The sequence below is a fragment of the Heterodontus francisci genome, chromosome 3 (genome assembly GCF_036365525.1).
Source record: "Heterodontus francisci isolate sHetFra1 chromosome 3, sHetFra1.hap1, whole genome shotgun sequence".
In the NCBI taxonomy this organism is placed as follows: domain Eukaryota; kingdom Metazoa; phylum Chordata; class Chondrichthyes; order Heterodontiformes; family Heterodontidae; genus Heterodontus; species Heterodontus francisci.
In genome coordinates, this window is record NC_090373.1 from 206,243,766 (window position 1) to 206,259,679 (window position 15,914).

The 15,914-nt window shown below is 43.4% G+C and overlaps 1 protein-coding gene across 6 annotated transcripts in view; it reads right to left on the minus strand.

Moving 5' to 3' along the window:
• The window catches only part of tjap1 (tight junction associated protein 1 (peripheral)), a 593,272-nt gene that overhangs the window by 486,990 nt on the left and 90,368 nt on the right, over positions 1 to 15,914 (minus strand). For 4 of the 6 annotated variants that reach the window (XM_068028188.1, XM_068028184.1, XM_068028169.1 and 1 more), the window contains exon 2: positions 10,247 to 10,299. The gene's annotated coding sequence lies outside the window, so the exon portion shown is untranslated. Of the gene's footprint in view, positions 1 to 10,246; positions 10,300 to 13,205; positions 13,330 to 15,914 lie in introns of those variants that run through there. The other 2 variants (XM_068028177.1, XM_068028168.1) reach the window with 2 other exon arrangements.

The window sequence follows — 15,914 nt, forward strand, 5'->3', positions numbered from 1 at the left end:
TTCAGGAATCCTATTAGCTTTTCCTGCACTAGCCATAGTAAGCTTCTTGGGTTGCACTCTTACTGCAGTTAAAGCCACAGCTTGTTCTGCTGTGCTTTGCACCAAGGTCTCATCTTCACTGAGAGGGCGTGCCCTGATTAACCCTACCGATTTTCCCTTTAGTTTCCAGCAGTCAGCTTTTAAATGCCCTGCTTTATTACAATGGAATACCGGGTCTCACTCTTGCTCACAGCACCTTCCTTTTTGGCTGGAGGAGGGCCCCCATGTCTCCTGCTTTCCTATCTCTCCCAGGACTGCCTGGGCGGATATCACCTTCCCATCCTTTGTCCTTTACGGATTTGTGGGGGTGACTAGGGAAGGTTATCCCCTAGGAGATCGACTTAAATTAAAGCAAACTCATCGGCCAGAACGGCCAGCGGCCGAGCTCCCTGAACCGTATGCTCCTCTACATCGGTCTTCATTGAGAATGGGAGACAGTTTTTAAATTCCTCGAACAGAATTACTTCCCTGTGATTCTCATAGCTGAGCTGTACTTGAAGAGCCTTCAGCCAGCTGCTTACTTCTTTCAAACTCCAGATGAGTTTGATTAGCTTGCTTTTTGAGGGTTCTAAACTTTTGGCGATAGACTTCGGGTACTAATTCAAATGCCCCGAGGATAGCATTTTTGGTCAGTTCATAATTTGATGAACTTTTAACTGGCAACAAGGAATAAACCTCATGGACTTTTCCAGTTAGTTTGCTTTGTTTTAAAAGGGATCAGGTCTCAGCTGGCCATTTTAGCTGCCTTGACAGTTTCTCAAATGACACAAAAAATGCTTCCAAATCTTTCTCACTGAATGTTGGAATTAACTGAGCAGGTTTTAGCAATTCTGTACCCACTCCTGAATTCTGCTCCTCCATATTGGCTATGCTTTCACTGGGGTTACTCTGTCGCCCTCTGGTTAACTCAAGCTGCTCCAGCTCTCTCTCTCTGGATTCTTTCTGGAATATTCTTTCTCTCTCTCTTGTTCCTTCTCCCGTCTTTCATTTTCTTCCCGTTTCTTCTGGAAGACTCTCTCTTTCTCCCTTTCCTGCCTCCCTCTCTCTTCTCTTTCTTCTAATTCAAGTATCTTTGCTAACAATATGCTGTCGGATTCTGCTTCAAAGCCTGTTTCTACTTCTTCAGATTCAAGGGAAAAATGGTTGGCCACTAGCCTTAAGAGTTCATTCTTCCGAGCCTTGCCATATACAGTGATCCCACACTGCTCAGCCATTTTCCTCAACTCCTCCATAGACAGTGCTTTTAACTTATCCCAAGTTACTTCACCCTGGCCTGGAGAGATACTAGCTTCAGTTGCAGCCATGTTAGTATTCAATCACACACAACCACAAGAAAACCTGCATTCATCTTGCTCTTTTTTTTTTTGATTGGGAACAAATTGACTTCCCACTTCTCTCATTTGTCTCTGTGTAAAATTCTGGATGCTAGCATCCAAATTTCTGTTACGACCAGGTGAGAAAGGTGTCTTGGGGTCTTTTACAGTCTTCACCTGCTCTTATTGTAACAGGGTTTAATTTTTAACACACTGTTTTTAGCTCCCCCTTGGTGAATCCCAGTTTACCACTTTCCAAATATAAGGCAAAGAAATGAGCATAAGCAGGCTTTCGTAGGTTTAAAGACGAAAAGTGAAATTTATTAAAACGTAAACTTAAATTCTAATTGGCTAACGCCTATGGATACGTGCCATGGCTCATGTTAGCAGGCATACGCGATACACACATGCACTTACCTTCCAGGAGCGGAGAGGAGCGGACCTGTGGGAAGAACGCCGAGCGAGAGAAGAGGAGAAATTGAACCCGAGGATCGAGGCCCAGTCAGTTACCTTCCGGGAACGGAGCGGACCTATGAGAGAGCAGTCCAGGCGTGCAAGAGTTTGGAAAAAAAAGTCAACAGTGACATCACGGGAAAGCTGATTGGTTGGTGTGTAACAGCTGTTAGTGCCTGAAAATAGCTTTAACAAAATCAGAGGAAAGTTCTTTTTTTTAAACCTACCGTATAAGTGATAAGGTTAGTACTACTAAAGTGTATTTATTTTTTTCATTAGTGTAATTTATTAAGGACTTTAGATTGTAGTGGGTAGTGTTTGGAGTAGAACAAGGCCCCTAGCGTAATTTGTATGTTTTATAGGGAGTAACGAAGTAATCTAAGGGTAAGTCATGGTAGGAGTGCTCGCACCCGTGATGTGCTCCTCCTGCGCTATGTGGGAAATCAGGGACGCTTCCAGTATCCCTGACGGCCATGTGTGTAGGAGGTGTATCCATCTGCAGCTACTGACTACCTGCATTGCGAAGCTGGAGCTGCGGGTGGATTCACTGTGGAGCATCCACGATGCTGAGGATGTCATGGATAGCACGTTTAGCAAGGTGGTCACACCGCAGGTAATGGCTGCACAGGCAGAAAAGGGATGGGTGACCACCAGGCGGACTGGTAGGCGCAGGCAGGTAGTGCAGGAGTCCCCTGTCGCCATTCCCCTCTCAAACAGATATACCGCTTTGGATACTGTTGGGGGGATGGCCTCCCAAAGGAAAGCAGCAACAGCCAAGTTTGTGACACCACAGATGGCTCTGCTGCACAGCAAAGGGGGAAAAAGACTGGAAGAGCCATACTGATAGAAGATTCAATTCTAAGGGGAACAGACAGGCGTTTCTGTGGCTGCAAACGAGCCTCCAGGATGGTATGTTGCCACCCTGGTGCTAGTGTCAAGGATGTCTCGGAATGGCTGCAGGACATTCTGAAGAAAGCGGGTGAACAGCCAATGGTCGTAGTACATGTCGGTACCAACGACATAGGTGGAAAAAGGGATGAGGTCCTGCAAGATGAATTTAAGGAGTTAGGAGCTAAATTAAAAAGCAGGGCCTCAAAGGTAATAATCTCAGGATTACTTCCTGTGTCACATGGTAGTATCGGAACTGGAGAATAGACCAGATGAATGCGTGGCTGGAGAAATGGTGCAGGAGGGAGGGATTTAGAGTCCTGGGACATCGGGACCGGTTCTGGGGAAGCGGGAAGGGTAACACCCTGGCAGGACCAGAACCGATGTCCTGGCAGAGACGTTTGCTCGTACTGTTGGGGAGGAAACAAATGGGGCCATAGTGCAAAATAAAGCTAAGATGACAAAGAATGTTAAAAAGACAAGCCTAAAGGCATTGTGTCTCAATGCGCAGAATATTCGCAATAAGGTAGGCAGATTAATCGCGCAAATAGATGTAAATAGATGATATAGTTGCGATTATGGAGACATGGCTGCAGGGTGACCAAGGATGGGAACTGAACATCCAAGGGTATTCAATATTTAGGAAAGACAGGCAAAAAGGGAAAGGAGGTGGAGTAGCATTGTTAGTAAAAGAGGAAATCAATACAATAGTGAGGAAGGATATGAGGTCAGAGAATCCTGATGTGGAATCCGTATGGATGGAGTTAAGAAACACCAAGGGGCAGAAAACGTTGGTGGGGGTTGTATATCGACCCCCAAACAGCAGAGGTGATGTAGAGGATGGCATTAAACAGGAAATTAGACACACATGCAATAAGGGTGCAACTGTAATTAAGGGTGACTTTCATCTACATATAGATTGGGCAAACCAAATTAGCAATAATACTGTAGAGGAGAAATTCCTGGAGTGCGTACATGATGGTTTTTTGGACCAATACGTTGAAGAACCAACTGGAGAACAGGCTATCCTAGACTGGGTATTCTGTAATGAGAAAGAATTAGTTAACAATCCTGTTGTGCAGGGTCCCTTGGGGAAGAGAGACCATAACATGTTAGAATTCTTCCTTAAGATGGAGAGTGAGAGAGTTGATTCCGAGCCGAGGGTCCTGAATCTAAATAAAGGAAACTATGAAGGTATGAGGCGCGAGTTGGTTATGATAGAATGGGGAATGTTACTTAAAGGGTTGACGGTGGATAGGCAATGGCTAGCATTTAAAGAACGCAGGGATGAATTACAACAATTGGTCATTCCTGTCTGGCGCAAAAATAAAACAGGAAGGGTGGCTCAACCGTGGCTTACAAAAGAAATTAGGGATAGTATTAGATCCAAGGAGGAGAAATATAAAATGGCCAGAACAAGCAGCAAATCTGAGGATTGGGAGCAGTTTAGAATTCAGCAAAGGAGGACCAAGGGATTGATTAAGAAGAGGAAAATAGATTATGAGAGTAAGCTTGCAGAGAACATAAAAAGTGACTGTAAAAGCTTCTATAGATATATGAAGAGAAAAAGATTGGTGAAGACAAATGTAGGTCCTTTACAGTCAGAAACAGGGGAATGTAAAATGGGGAACAAAGAAATGGCAGACCAATTAAATAAATATTTTGATTCTGTCTTCACAAAGGAGGACACAAATTACCTCCCAGAAATGTTGGGGAACATAGGGTGGTAGTGAGAAGGAGGAACTGTGTGAAATCAGAAGCGTAGGGAAATGCTGTTAGGGAAATTGATGGGATTTGAGGCCGATAAATCTCCAGGGGCTGATCATCTACATTCCAGAGTACTTAAGGAAGTGGCTCTAGAAATAGTAGATGCATTGCTGGTTATTTTTCAAAATTCTATAGACTCTGGAACAGTTCCAACAGATTGGAGGGTAGTTAATGTAACCCAACTATTTTAAAAAAGGAGGTAGAGAGAAAATAGGGAATTATAGACCGGTTAGCCTGACATCAGTAGTGGTGAAAATGCTAGAGTCCATTATAAAAGACGTAATAGCAGAGCACTTCGTAAACAGTGACAGGATCGGACAAAGTCAACATGGATCTACGAAAGGGAAATCATGCTTAACAAATCTACTGGAATTTTTTGAGGATTTAACTAGTAGAATAGATAAGGAAGAACCAGTGGATGTGGTGTATTTGGACTTTAAGACTTTCTATAAGGTCCCACATCAAAGATTAACGTGCAAAATTAAAGCACATGGGATTGGGGGTAAGGTACTGACATGGATAGAGAACTGGTTGGCAGACAGGAAACAAATAGTAGGAATAAACGGGTCTTTTTCCGAGTGGCAGGCAGTGGCTAGTGGCGTACCATAGGGATCAGTGCTAGGACCCCAGTTATTCACAATATATATTAAATGATATAGATGAGGGAACTAAATGTAATATCTACAAGTTTGCAGATGACACAAAGCTGGGTGGGAGTGTGAGCTGTGAGCAGGATACAGAGCAGCTCCAGTGTGATTTGGACAGGTTGAGTGAGTGGGCAAAGACATGGCAGATGCAGTATAATGTGGATAAATGTGAGGTTATCCACTTTGGTGGCAAAAACAGAAAGGCAGATTATCTGAACAGCGATAGATTGTGAAAGGGGGAGGTGCAGCGAGACCTAGGTGCCCTTGTGCACCAGTCGCTCAAAGTAAGCATGCAGGTGCAGCAGGCAGGTAAGGTGGCAAATGGTATGTTGGCCTTCATAGCGAGAGGATTCGAGTACAGGAGCAGGGATGGCTTGCTGCAATTATACAAGGTCTTGGTGAGACCACATCTGGAGGATTGTGTGCAGTTTTGGTCTCCTTATCTGAGGAAGGATGTTCTTGCTATGGAGGGTGTGCAGCGAAGGTTCACCAGACTGATTCCTGGGATGGCAGGACTGACGTATGGAGAGAGATTGGGTCAATTAGGCTTGTATTCGCTGGAGTTTAGAAGAATGAGAGGGAATCTCATAGAAATCTACAAAATTCTAACAAGACTGGACAGACTAGATGCAGGAAGGATGTTCCTGATGGCAGGGGAATCCAGGACCAGGGGTCACAGTCTCAGGATAAGGGATAATCCATTTAGGACTGAGATGAGGAAAGATTTCTTCACCCAGAGTGGTGAACCTGTGGAATTCTCTACCACAGAAAGCAGTTGAGGCCAAATCATTACATGTATTCAAGAAAGAGTTAGATATAATTCTTAGGGCTAATGGGATCAAGGCATATGGGGAGAAAGCGGGAACAGGTTACTGAGTTTGGATGATCAGCCATGATCGTATTGAATGGCGGAGCAGGCTCGAAGGACCAAAAGGCCTACTCCTGCTCCTATTTTTCTGTTTCTAAATGGAGACAGAAAAGAGCAAAAGGAAAATAAAGTAAAAAAGTTTGAGGCAACCTCTGAAGATGGGTTTTTAACTGTGCTTCGAGCTCGCTGTAGTCATTGATTGTAGGTAGTCTTGCTTTTCATTGGGGCCCAGTATTCTTCTAAAACTTTGTTCACTGAGGGAGACTTTTCTCTCTTGGCGTGCATGTGTCTTCAATGGGTCTTCCGTTCCATGAGAAAGAGATGGGAGCAGACAGGAGAGAGATGTTCTCAGTCCAGGAGAAAGAAGCTTTCTGAGTTTCAAACACTGTGGCAAGTTCAAATTCAAACAGCCAGTTAATCATGTGACTAAACTGGTCTGACCCGGTCTTCTGTGTATTGGAGAAGCAGGGACTGGATCCTTTGTTGCCAGTTTGCATACTGTCTGCCAGTATGCAAAAAAGGTATTTCCGGTGAGGGGCCTGGCAATTCCTTGTGATCGGCCCTCTTTTCTTCCCAGCAACATTTTGAAGTTTTTAATGTTCCTGTGGCGAAATAATGTGTGCCTCCTTCTTGGCAGGTGGGGGGCCTGCCTGACAAGACTAACATGCCCCACGCTACCACTACTGTTTGGTGGCCTATAAACAACTCCTACCAATGTTTGCTGCCCCTTGCTGTTTCTTAGCTCCACCCAAACAGATTCCACATTTTGCTCTTCTGACCTGAGATCCTCCCTTACTAATGTACTGATACCATCCCTCATCAGTGGTCCCTTTTCCATTTTGCCTGGCCTTCCTAAATGTTGAACATCCTTGAATATTTAGTTCTCAGTTTTGGTCACCCTGTAGCCAGGTTTCCATAATGGCAATTAGATCATACCAATTTACCTCTATTTGTGCCTTTAAATCATCTACCTTGTTGCGAATGTTGCGTGCATTCAGGTAGAGTGCCTTTAACTTTGCCTTCTTGACATTATTCTGCATTCTGAGCCTCGTTGATGCTGACCTTCGTTTCGCCTGCCTTCTAATGTCGCTTGCTACTTTTCTACTTCCGGTAACTTGCTTCCAATTTGAGTGACCCCTCAGGTTCCCCTCCCCTGTATCCCATGCCTCCTTACTCTCTGAATGAGCGTACCATGGGGAACTTTATCAAACGCCTTGCTAAAATCCATATACACCACATCCACTGCTCTTCCTTCATCAATGTGTGTTGTCACATCCTCAAAGAATTCAATAAGGCTTGTGAGGCATGACCTGGCCCTCACAAAGCCATGCTGACTATCTCTAATCAAACCATGCTTTTCCAAATAATCATAAATCCTGTCTCTCAGAATCCTCTCCAATAATTTGCCCACCACCGACGTAAGACTGACTGGTCTGTAATTCCCAGGGTTATCCCTATTCCCTTTCTTGAAAAAGGGAATAACATTTGCCACCCTCCAATCATCTGGTACTACTCCAGTGGACAGTGAGGACGCAAAGATCATCGCCGAAGGCGTGGCAATCTCTTCCCTCGCTTCTCGTAATATCCTTGGGTATATCCCGTCTGGCCCCGGGGACTTATCTATCCTCATGTCTTTCAAAATTTCCAGCACTTCCTCCTTCTTAACATCAACCCGTTCGAGTATATCAGCCTGTTTCACTCTGTCCTCACAAACGACAAGGTCCCTCTCACTAGTGAATACTGAAGCAAAGTATTCATTAAGGACCTCCCCTACCTCCAGACACAAGTTCCCTCCACTATCGCTGATCGGCCCTACCCTCACTCTGGCCATCCTCTTGTTCCTCACATAAGTGGAGAACGCCTTGGGATTTTCCTTAATCCTACCCGCCAAGACTTTTTCATGTCTCCTTCTAGCTCTCCTAAGTCCATTCATCAGTTCCTTCCTGGCTACCTTGTAACCCTCTAGAGCCCTGTCTGATCCTTGCTTCCTCAACCTTAAGTAAGCTTCCTTCTTCCTCTTGACTAGCTGTTCCACATCTCGTCATCCAACGTTCCTTCACCCTACCATCCCTTCCCTGCCTCATCGGGACAAACCTATCCAGCAGTCACAGCAAGTGCTCCCGAAACAACCTCCACATTTCTGTCGTGCATTTCCCTGAGAACATCTGTTCCCAATTTATGCTCCCCAGTTCCTGCCTAATAGTATTGTAATTTCCCCTACCCCAATTAAATATTTTCCCATCCCGTCTGCTCCTGTCCCTCTCCATGACCATAGTAAAGATCAGGGAGTTGTGATCACTATCACCGAAATGCTCCCCCACCGAGAGATCTGCCACCTGGCCTGGTTCGTTGCGAAGCACCAAATCCAACATAGCCTCCCCTCTAGTCGGCCTATCTACATATTGAGTCAGGAAACCTTCCTGGACACGCCTGACAAAAACTGCTCCATCCAAACTATTTGCACTAAGGAGGTTCCAATCAATATTTGGGAAGTTGAAGTCACCCATGACAACAACCCTGTTACTTCTGCACCTTTCCAAAATCTGCCTCCCAATCTGTTCCTCCGTGTCTCTGTTGCTATTGGGGGGTCTATAGAAAACTCCCAATAAAGTGACTGCTCCTTTCCTGTTTCTGACTTCCACCCATAATGACTCAGTAGACAAACCCTCCTCAACGACCTCCCTTTCTGCAGCTGTGATACTATCCCTGATTAGCAATGCCACTCCCCCACCTCTTTTACCTCCCTCCCTATTCCTTTTGAAACATCTAAACCCCGGAACATCCAACATCCATTCCTGCCCCTGTGATATCCAAGTCTCCGTAATGGCCACAACATCGTAGCTCCAAGTACTGATCCATGCTCTAAGTTAATCACCCTTATTCCTGACACTTCTTGCATTAAAATAGACACCCATCCTACTGGCTGCAACTTTGCCCTGTCAACAGTCTAACCTTCCTCACAGACTCTCTGCACTCTGTATCTGCCTGTTCAACAGCTACCCCATCCACTGATCCGTAGCTCCGGTTCCCATCCCCCTGCCAAACTAGTTTAAGCCCTCCCGAAGAGCTCTCGCAAACCTCCCGCCCTAGATTCAGGGAATTCCTGCACTGCCTGCCTGGTTCTCCTGGACTACCTGGCAGTCACCCATTACCTCTCTTCCTGCATGCTCCTAACCTGCAGCGTGACCATCGCCCTAAATGTGCTATCCACGTCGTCCTCTGCCTCGCGGATGCACAACAGTGACTCCAGCCACCGCTCGAGCTCCGAAACCTGGAGCTCAAGCTTCTGCAGCCAGTGACACTTCCTGCAGATGTGTTCATCGAGGACACATGGTGTAATTCATGACTTTCCACATACCGCAGGATGTACATTCCACTTGGCTGAGCTGACCTGCCACACTGTAACTTCAAAAAGTATTTATTACAATTAGAAGTAGAATAACTTACCAGTTACTCACCGATCAGCTTCTTCCCCCGTACTGAACTAAGAGCCAGCTACGAGGCTGAAAAAATGTAAAAAAAGAAAGGAAGGAGCACCTCCCTCACCGAACTCCCTCACTCACCAAACTCTCACTTGACATTCTGTGTACTCAAAGCAGCACTTAGTGCAGACCAAACTGCACTGAGAAAGCCCTGCTCGAATACCTTCTGAAAAATAACTGATTCAAGCTTCTGAAAATCAGTTTAAGCCAGCTACCAAGTAACTAGTTGCAGCTTCTCCCAGAGACCTTGTGTACTCCTGTTTTAAGGCTGGAATAAAACTTAGCTTCTCATAACTTAAGGAGTAATTTTCAATTAATTGTTAAATTGAAGAAAAAAATAGACTTTAGATAGAAATTAACCCTTAAAACTCACTCTCACCAAACTCACCAGCTCTCAGTGCAGAGAAAAAGGTATAAAAAGCAGCAGCTTTTCACACTTTGCACCAAATTCCCAACATAGCAGACATAGCTCTGAGTTATTGAAGGATTCCGTTGTCGGCCTTCTCTCTGCTACCTTACTCTCAAATGTCTTTAGCATCCGTTGTAGCAAATAGACAGTATTTACTAAATGTACTCAAAATATCTAATGACAGATCAATATGGCACTAATCTTCGAAAGGCTATTCAATTTGAACATATTTGATCCTTTCTGTGATGGACAGTGGAGTAACAGCTCATCATCAACATTTAATGGTTCTACTTTTGAAATAGATGCTCTGATCAGGAAATCTGTTATTCCAAATTCAACTGTATAAATAACATATTGAATAAACGTTTTGGATAACTTACCTTTCAAGGGAATGGATCAGTTTCTTCACAAACAGTATCTTAATATATGGCATCTGTGGAAAAGAAGAAGAAAACTGCTGCATTATTCTTGAAAATTGAAAGTTTTCTCCCCATTGCTCCCTGAAGACAACCATCTGTTCCCCAACTTTCTTTAGTTGAGCCCACTTAATGTACAGTTTCCACCTATTCAGGCATTTTACAAGGCAAAAATAAAAGTTTAAAAAATGCTGAATCCTTTTCAAAAGAAAACTCGTGTTAGTCTTGAGTATTGGTATTGGCATAGGAACAGGCTCTTCCCCTCTGGTGTCATTGTAAGACAGGATTTAAAGTCACATCTTCAAACCAATCTACCTCCTCAAAATTGTCCACATGGCAGTCCTCAGCAGGAATGCTGTCAAGAGTCATTGAAAGAGATTGTATTGTTCTGTGTTTACAACCTAACAGTTTAATCCTCTTTCACATCAGACTCAAGTAGTATCGGTATATGTCAACTGCTCCTCACAAAATTAAAGATAAAACAAATGTCCTTCCTACTTTGATTTATGTGATTTTACATTCAGTTCATCTGGGTACTCATTCTGACTTGCCTGTTCACTGTTTAAGCATTCGAATGCTTCATTTACTGCCTCACTTGATGAAGTATTTCTCCAGCAGAGGTTGATGGTTCTGCTGGGGCAGGGATGCTTTTGAAGCTGTTGGACCCATTTTAAAACGTCAAGGTTTGCCGTGCACAGCTAATTGATAATTCTGACAAGCCACTTCCCAGATATTTTGTAGGTAGGGAAAATCCATTCCTCTGGATTTAATGGAGTATTTCAGTCTTTGCCAATCAGCTGCTTAGAAAAAGAATCATGGCTGCCTCACACTAGGTGGTCACATAAACAGGACTGAAGGCACAGGATGAAGCTCCCTCTCTGGGCATGAACACTATCCATGACAATGCAAGTACTGTTTCATCTACATCAAGAGCATGCAGCTGATTCTGAAACTGTTATCAATAGCAAAGCAGTCATTTCAATTTCCTGAAGTAGATGATGCAGCTTTGAATCCTCAACTAAAGATTTTCTATTTACAAAGATGCTTGGCTCATCCTGGTGTCGTATAAAGAGAGAGCTACTGCACACTGCAGGATTTCACAAGCACGTGGCTTTTCACCTGGGACCGTTTTTCATAGTAAAATTGCTGTTAAGTTGAAAGCAGTTGAACTTCCATTTAAGCTGTGCTGATTGGAAACTGCTTGCTCCACTTCTTTTGCAGAGATCATGAATACTAATTCAAACAATAATAATTTTTTGACAAGCTGCTTTGTGCACATCAATGACCATTTCTATGGTTCCCAATTACTCCAGCATGTCTTCACTACAAAATCCAAAACAGTAAAATCTACCAATAGTGTGCAATTAAACAACATTTGTGGTGGTTGTTGGATCCCAATGAGAGCTGTGCTCAAGTATATACCTACAATCAGTGCTTCTGCAATTTCCGTTTCGACCATTTCACTTTTCCTCTTCATTCATTTGGATCATGGCACACATTACACAGGCTGTAACAAAACTCCGAGAACTGACAACACTCAGTAACTCGGCACTACCCTCAATTCATATAGAGCAAAGTAAAACCAAGATCTAAAAGAGCAGGGGAAGAGAGTGATTTACAAACACTTCGTTCCATTCCCAATATTTTGTGCAGGATGATAATTATTAAGGACAGAATAATTTCCAAAAGTAGATGCTATCAGTTACTGAAACTTGGGTAAAGTTTCACTGGACACATGGGCTAATATTCAGTATGAGCTCAATTAAAAAGATCAAAACCAGGTACAAAAGTAAGCAACATTTATCTGCATGATCTGAAGCCCTGCCAAGAGTGCACTGTACTGCCACACCTCCCCAAATGCTGACGCCATCACTCAAAATGCAGCAATCAATTCAATGAACCAGTGGAAACTGACAAGCATTTCATAAACCTCACACCAGGTATGGACTATTATTACACAATACCTGACTTTTGGATCTTGTATCGAAGTCTGTTCTGTTTCTATTTCACAGCTATTGACAGCAAGAGAAATCTGTACCAAGGATTAAAAGTCATGCAGATCACTAATCTGGAATCAAGTTTGTACTGTAAGTTTCCTATTTGTCCGATCGATAACACAAAATTAGAAGTTCCCAACATCAGGTGCAGCATGTATTAGATGCTTTTCTTTTAAAGTACATTTCCTTCTGATAGTTCTAGCATTAGATAATTGGTCAGAATTACATGTTGAACGATCACACCATAATCGTATTGATGTAAACTTGGATCTCGGAATTCCTGAGACTGTTTAGAGAAATTAGCAAGGACAGACATTGTGATATGAGGGACAACCTGTCCATTACTTCTCTTTCCCACCCAACAAATTAGAAACAAACAAAACTGGGATTCAGATGACAGAATCTAATGCTGATTCGAACATGCGGAGCTTTTTCAAATATCACGTTACTATAGCATCAAAACAACTCTATAACGAACCAACCAAATATCTCAATTATTTCAACATTGAACAATGATTTGCTGACATGGATGCAATGGGCTGAATGGAGTCTTTTTTGCCATAAATCTCTCTACATTTCTATTCACTAAATATTCAATAAGTCACAGTGTGGAATATTCCTGAAATGTGAATAATGTCTTTCGTATCAACATACAGCCATTAATATAAAGGAACCCAGGTCACTATGATGCTACATCTTTACCTCTGCCACATATCAGCGGCTTGCCGAACAAACCAGAGACTGAAGTAATTAATGTGACTGCTAGCTCAGTGAATAAAATGCCTCAGTCTCACTGCAGAGCAGAGTCCACACAGCCATATCAATAGTGCACATAATAGTGCCCCATGCACATTCGGGATCTCATCACGACAGAGAGTCAATTAAAATCTGGACAGAACTGCTGAGTTTCAACTAGTACAACATACCAAAGGTTTTTACTTTTATGGCTGCAGAGCTCTTTCAGACGGACAAACCTTCGATGAAAAACGATAACCACATAGTCAAACATTCGCTTTATCTCAACACCCTTTTAATTCCGAGCAATTTCCTCCACTCTCAGAACTTTGACAACAGTGATTGCCAGTACTGACTAAAGTTCAAAGTGTCAAGCAAACCTGATTACGTACAGACGAAGTTTAGTTAACTCATTAGACCATGGGTTGTTAAGAGTTGAACCACTGAATGAACATTGTCATTTTTTTCCTTGTTTGAATATTTCTCCTTGGGTTCTGAGTATTGCTGGCCAGGCAAGCATGTGTCGCCCTTGAGCAGATGGTGTTGAGCCACCTACAACTGAGTGGCTTGTTAGGCTATTTCAGAGGGCAGCTAAGAGTCAACCACATGACTGTGGCTCTGGAGTGACATGTAGGCCAGACCAGGTAAGGACAGCAGATTTCCTTCCCGAAAGAACATGAGTGAACCAGATGGGTTTTTACAACAATCTGGTAGTTTCATGATTATTAATGAGACCAGCATTTTATTCCAGATTTATTAACAAATTGAATTTAAATTCCCCCAGTTGCTGTCGTGGGATTTGAAGTCATGTCTCCACAGTATTAGTCCAGTCCTCTCAATTACTCCACCAATAACATTACCACTGTACTACCAGTCCCTCACAAACTAACCTACACATGACATCATCACCCATGAGGGTAATGTAGGCTAGTTGAGACACTACCAAGAGGCAAATATGGAAGGTGAGAAATCTTCAATCTCTCTCCTTCTCCAAGTGTAGAATCAGCTTGGTCGGCAGCAGTCTTGTATGGGTTACAAGATTGTGGGTTCCAATTCCACTCTGGGATCTGAGCGCACAATTTCAGCTGATATTTCAGTGCAGTACTTAGGGAGTGCCATACTTAGATGAGATGTTGATCTGAAGCTCTATCTGCCTGTTTGGGTGATGTTAAGGATTCCATAGCACTATTCAAAGTGGATAGAGTCCTTGGCAGAAAGGAGTCAAACATGGAGTGCATCATAAACAGAGGGTAAAAGTTGGGAATGTGGTCAGAGGAGGAATTCTCTGCTAAGTAGTGGGTGAGGAGTTGCTCACTGAAATTTTGTTCAACATTTAAAATTTAACTTGGTGCTTTAAAAACTGTAAAAGAAAATGCAAGTGTTACGACCGAGGGGGGAGCAGTTTACTGTTAATTTACTCCCACTTCTCCACAAGTTGCAGCATTTCGTTAAATTTTCCCACTTACCGAACTGGTCAATCAGATATTCTAGCTTCCCAAAAAAATTAAGCACCCCAGTTTTCTTTCATAAACAACTAACTTATCCATTTATTAGACACCAAGTTTTAACCAATAATGAAGTAAAACATACACACAAATGTAAATATTAAAGCCCCTTATTTTATCCTAGCCCTCACGTTCACACACATACATACAAAACGGTTAACTGAGGGGAAAAAAGGGAGTCTTGTTTACAGTTGTTACAAGGAATCGAAAAAAAACCCACTTCGACTTAAAAGAAGGTATGGAAGGAAGTCCTTTATTTTGGCGAGGTGTCCCAAAGGTGAACAGGTGATGTTGATGAACACGCTCGGCAGGCTGTCAAGAGATGCAGCTACAGAAGGCTTCACATAGGTCTTACATCAGGTGTGCAGCAACAAATGTTGCAATTCTCACACAGTCGATGCAAAGTTCTTTCAAGGATGCAAGGGTTCTGCAAACATTCAAGATTTCTTCAGATACAGAAGGCAACAGGAAACACTTAGCACAGGATTTGCTTTTCATGACAAAGATGGGCTGGCTGGATGATCTTCTGTTCTCCGAGCAGATCAATAAGCAAACTCCAACTGCCTGTTTTTAACCAAATCAACTGACTTTTTAAGCAGTTCATGAAGAAACAAACTTTTTCCAGAAACAAGTCTGATGACAACCATAAATCCTGACTTGTCTTGACATTGAGGATCCCTTTCATCGTGTTGTGTGGCACTACCACAGTGCTAAATGGGATAGATTTCAAACAGATCTAGCAATGCAAAACTGGGCATCCATGAGGCACTGTGGGCCATCAGCAGCAGCAGAATTGTACTCAACCACAATCTGTAAACTCATGGCCCAGCATATCCCCAGCTCTACCATTACCATCAAGCCAAGAGACCAACCCTGGCTCAATGAAGAGTGCAGGAGAGCATGCCAGCAGCAGCATCAGGCATACCTCAAAATGAGGTGTCAACCTGGTGAAGATACAACCCAGGATTACTTGCATGCCAGAGGAGGCAGCATGCAATGGACAGAGCTAAGCGATCCCACAACCAACGGATCAAATCTAAGCTCTGCAGTCCTGCCACATCCAGTCGTGAATGGTGGTGGACAAATAAACAACTAACTGGAGGAGGAGGCTCCACAAATATCCCCATCCTCAATGATGGGGGAGCCCAGCACATCAGTGGAAAGGTCAAGGCTGAAGCACTTGCATCCATCTTCAACCAGAAGTGTTGAGTGGATGATCCATCTCGGCTTCCTCCTGAGGTCCCCAGCATCACAGATGCCAGTTTCCAGCAAATCTAATTCACTCCACGTGACATCAAGAAACGACTGAAGACACTGGATACTGCAAAGGCTATGGGCCCTGACAACATTCCGGCAAAAGTACTGAAGACTTGTGCTCCAGAACTAGTTGCACCC